This window comes from Schistocerca serialis, chromosome 11 (assembly GCF_023864345.2).
Source record: "Schistocerca serialis cubense isolate TAMUIC-IGC-003099 chromosome 11, iqSchSeri2.2, whole genome shotgun sequence".
Taxonomy (NCBI): domain Eukaryota; kingdom Metazoa; phylum Arthropoda; class Insecta; order Orthoptera; family Acrididae; genus Schistocerca; species Schistocerca serialis.
The window spans coordinates 29,440,460-29,445,263 of NC_064648.1; positions in this window are offsets into that span (position 1 = coordinate 29,440,460).

The window sequence follows — 4,804 nt, forward strand, 5'->3', positions numbered from 1 at the left end:
AGAAGTAAGGTTAGTTCCTAACTTTGTGAACGTACGTCGGGGCATCGTTTACGCAAACTGTGAAACCTCCCCCACTCAACTGCTTTCGTTCCCAGAGGTATTAGCGGTTGCATAACGTGAATTACATTGGTAGTAATTAGTAGCAGTATAAAAGTTTAATAATCTTCCTGATTTTTCCAGACGCATTTCCCACTTGGATTACTGACTGCTCTATGTAGCCATTCCCGCCTAGAAGAGATAATTGTGCAGATTAAAAACGACCCTTGAAGAATTCGCAGCGTATAACAGCCTTAATAGATAACATAGGTGTGAAAAATCAACATTGGTCCATTGTGTCATTGAGAAGTCATTATGTGATTTGAAAGGGACGATAAATTAATGTGAACTACACTGCGAGTGAATTAAGAAAATTGCGTTCTGATCTTCCTTCCCATACCCAAAAATTTTCTGCCGTGTGTTTACTGAATCAGACTCGGCAGAGTGTGATCCTAATCCGCCCGTCCCTCCCACTTTGAGCGTCCGCTGTGGCGGCAGTGAGACCTGTAGGTTAGGTGGGAAGGTTGATGGTGTGCAAGTGAATCTCGCAGTTAAAAGCCTGACATTAGCAACAGTATTAGTGCAATATTTGAAAACAGTGTTAATGTAGTATTTGTAAATACAGACAAAAGTTTAACTACGTATTGTACTGTTCGAAAAAAAAATTTGTCTTTTCAAAATAGTCGTTAAACGTTTTAGTAAAACTTACTTAGTAGACACGAGATTGCATTATAAGTAACGCACAAGATATGTAATACGCATCAACATATTCGTCGGAGCCTTATCCATTATGTCTTTCAAAGTTCCCTGCAATTCTAGTCGGCGAAAAGTGTGTTTAAATATGTAACGAAAATTCCAGGCTACGCTATATATCTGTCTGTCAACACAACCTTTATTCCGTCTTCACATTTGTCGGCTGCACCAGTTCTCAACGCAGCATAAAATTTTTCTCAGAGCTAATTAGTTTCTTAGCTGATGTCTTACACCGTAAGCATATACTCGTAGTATATCCATATCGTGACACACCAGGTTGTTAGGACGAAGTACGGACGTAGGCCAACAGATGGCACACGGCGTTGTAGGTTGAAGGCTACTTGCGACTGAAATCGCAGCCAGATTCTGTAAAGTTTTTACTGTGATACCTGTGGGTTCTCGGTCACTGTGACGTATAAGAATACGCGATTTCTTGCCCATCCCTACCCTGGTACGACGACGCGCTGTCACGTGGCTCCCTCTGTTCCCCCCCCTCGTTCCACTGCTTGCTGCTGATGCGTCAGTCGACATCACGGTGGGCTGTACTGCGGAAACAGGATGGCCGAGTACACGTTCGCACACTGCACCGATACGTTGTTAATTTACGGTGGAGCTCGTCGTGATGAGAGACAAGCTCAGCGTCTGTACCGCGAGTACTTCCCAAATTGTGTAATGAATCCGTCGAATTCCGTTTGCCAGGCTAGTGCAGCGGCTGCGGGAAAGAGGTGAATCCACGATATCTGGCAGGAACACTCAAGTGCACCTTTTGGAACAGTTTACGTGTAGACCTCTTCGGGCTCTGAACAATTACTCAGCAAGTGTCTGCAGTAATTTCTGGGTGTGCCAGCTGAAGGAATTCTCCGTCGTTTCACGTTTTGCACAGAGCCGTAGGTGCGCCTGTTTTTTTACAGGCTCTGTATTTCTCTCTCTGCTGGTAGTCGTCTGTCCAGGTACTTAACTCTAAAATTTCCCCAATTGCATAACCGAACCTGTCCTCACATATGATTCCACAATTTATTTCTTCTATAAAGTGTCATTTTGCAGACCGAAAAGCTCGTCCAACTTCAATGATGGGATAAAATGAAATGCTGACAGAAGAATTCTAGCAGTTGATGATTGGATTATAACAGCTGTAAACATTACACAAGTTGTTATTCTACATTTTCCGTCACGTCATTTCCTTCCCGCATAGCGTAAGCCGTACCACCGGGAGCAAAGTCAGTAACAATAGTGGTACATTCAGCGAATATATGATTATGAACAGTGAAGAGCAATCTGATGAATAATGGCTCTGGCTCTGAGCACTATGGGACTCAACTGCTGTGGTCACAAGTCCCCTAGAACTTAGAACTACTTAAACCTAACTAACCTAAGGACATCACACACATCCATGCCCCAGGCAGGATTCGAACCTGCGACCGTAGCGGTCTGGCGGTTCCAGGCTGTAGCGCCTTTAACCGCTCGGCCACTCCGGCCGGCTGATGAATAATGTCCGTCTTTCATTTATATTATTTAAGATCGTACTTGACACCAGGTTTTACTGCTTTTATTCATAGACTGAGATTCGCAACATCTGTTATCGGTGTGTGGCTTTGCCAGGTAAATGTAAGCAAGGGTTATAGGTGCTAAACTGCGATAAAATATAATTATTTTCATGAGAAGGCCGTACCTATTTATTAATAATTTGTCAAATTGTGGTTTTGTTTTTTAGATACAAGTAACCAACTCGTTTCCTAATGGAAGGCAATTTATGATCTTAGTTTTCATGCTCACCATTGAAAAGTGCTAATTTGTATAGCTAGGAAGTTGTGAATGGCACTAAGAATTCTAAAGCTTCGTTCTCCAGCTGTGGATATATTCATCTTTCCTCTTCATGCAGAACACGTGAATCTGTAACGAATTAAATTTTGCTGTAAGCATACCGTCTGCAGCAAAATCTGTTCATCCTCGTGTTCAGATCGCTCAGTTGTACTGACATAATTGCAAAAGAATTTCGTATCAATCTATGCCCACTATTAGCTTGAGAGCTCAGTTCCGGAAAGTAAATTAATAGTTTTTCTCCCATCGTGCAAGGAATGTGAGAACTCACACCATCAACTGGCCCACTTCTCTCTGACAGTCTTCTGAAAGAAAGGGACAGAGAGAAACACTGCCTTCCGTAAAGACATTGACCTCAAACGGAGTTCAGCCAGGACTGATTCGATTTTATCCTTCGCCTTATATTCGTTTTCTTCTCTCCCTTGGAGGCTGTATTGTGTAATATTTAGGTGATTAAAATGAACTGCGAGAAATACTAACTTCACTAGTGAAACAGGATCACAGAAATAATTCAAATAAAAAGATTTGGAATCTTGTTTGAATGTTCTTAAAATTCAGCTTCTAGTTCCAGAAATCGTCAATACCTCACCTTTGGGAAGCTACCAAATCTGAGGAGATTCTGATGATTCTAAACAGTCGTTTGCAACACTTTATCTTTAATAGACTTCAGAGCTTTGATCACTTTCTTTAAGCACGTCTTTCTGATCAGGAGGTAAAACTGTGGCAGCCAGAGCCTGTTGGTGGAGAAAGCACTGTGTCCACGATACATTTGGCCTTACTGATTTACCTTCACAATGAGCCCGCTTCTCCTATCAGTGACGGCTTTACCACTTTCTGTACAAATGGCGATACATTTTGTCCAATCTCGCAGTTGCATGTCATACAAACACCAGCCAGTAGTGCTAGCAGGAAGTGCTTTACAAAATATTATCTCCTGTGATTCTTTAATCTGCTTCAAACTGCACAAATTGCACAAACTGTGCACGGTCTGAAACATCAGTAGATTCGTTTAACTGCAAAACAATGTGTGGGCTACTCGTAAAGTTTTTTACTAATCGTTCTCGAATGTCAGCGGTCACAGTATACGTTTTAGCACATTTGCCTCTTGCTTGCCTAACACAGTTTCAAACATATCCGGGGCTGCTAGCAAAATAAGATTCTCAGAATGTGTGTGCAGCTTCCCTGTCAGAATGCAGGTCTGTAAGAAATACAGCAGTGAGAAAGTGTGAAATACTGAGATATCATGCCTGAAGTTAATAAGTGAGTAGTGAGACATCTGTTGCATAGTTAAATGTATTAGCATATACACTGAGATAGTGACTCAATAGAATGTGAATGGGAGAAAAGTAAGAATTTGTGGTGTTAAAGTAACAGGAATAAATACTGCCCAGCTATTTGCCCCCTAGTTTAAATGACTACCGTTAACACCTAAAGTAGAAATTATAAACATCAAATGTGGATTATAACTGACAGTTTGATCTGTAGAATCAGAACTTGTAATTGAGATATAATAGAAATGAAAACCTGTTGGTGTTAAGACAACAGTTTCCTGTATTGTGGCTGTCTGACATCAGTAACAAAATGATAGCATGCCTCAGCTAACTGGAAGACAGAATTCTCTACGAATTGCTAAGAGTTCACCAGTTGACGGTTCGGTGTTGTCTTATTGGAATCTGTCCGAAATGTCAGAAGATTCACAGTCTGGGTGCCACAGCAACCCCGTAGCAGTGTTTGCCATTAAGTCACCCCCAACTCTTGTAGCAGATTGTCTGTCCACTGTGTGAGTCAGCTCCTACAAGACTTGCAGAAATAGCTATTAAAAGCAGAGCAATGCACATACCAAGTGTCAAGTCATTCTTTCTGTAAATAACTAGAGAGATTGGGACAGTTACTATCTCCATTTCGAAAGACGTCGTGATAGAGCAATCCTACTCTGTAGAAAGAAGTTGGGGAATGAGGTCTACACACCTTCTGAGGACATGTTGTCCAAAATCAGGGTACTGCAACGGTATGGGAAATCTGGAAAGTTGTGCTGTTGGAAGAGTTTTACGCAGACAGGATATTGTGACATTGTAATGGATCACTGGTGGACAACATTTACCAGCTGTTGTTGTACAGGTCTGCACGTGCGTCGTACAAGTGTCGAGGGTGCCGTGTAAGGTGGGCTCGGTGGCGCCGTGTTTCAGGACCTTCCGCC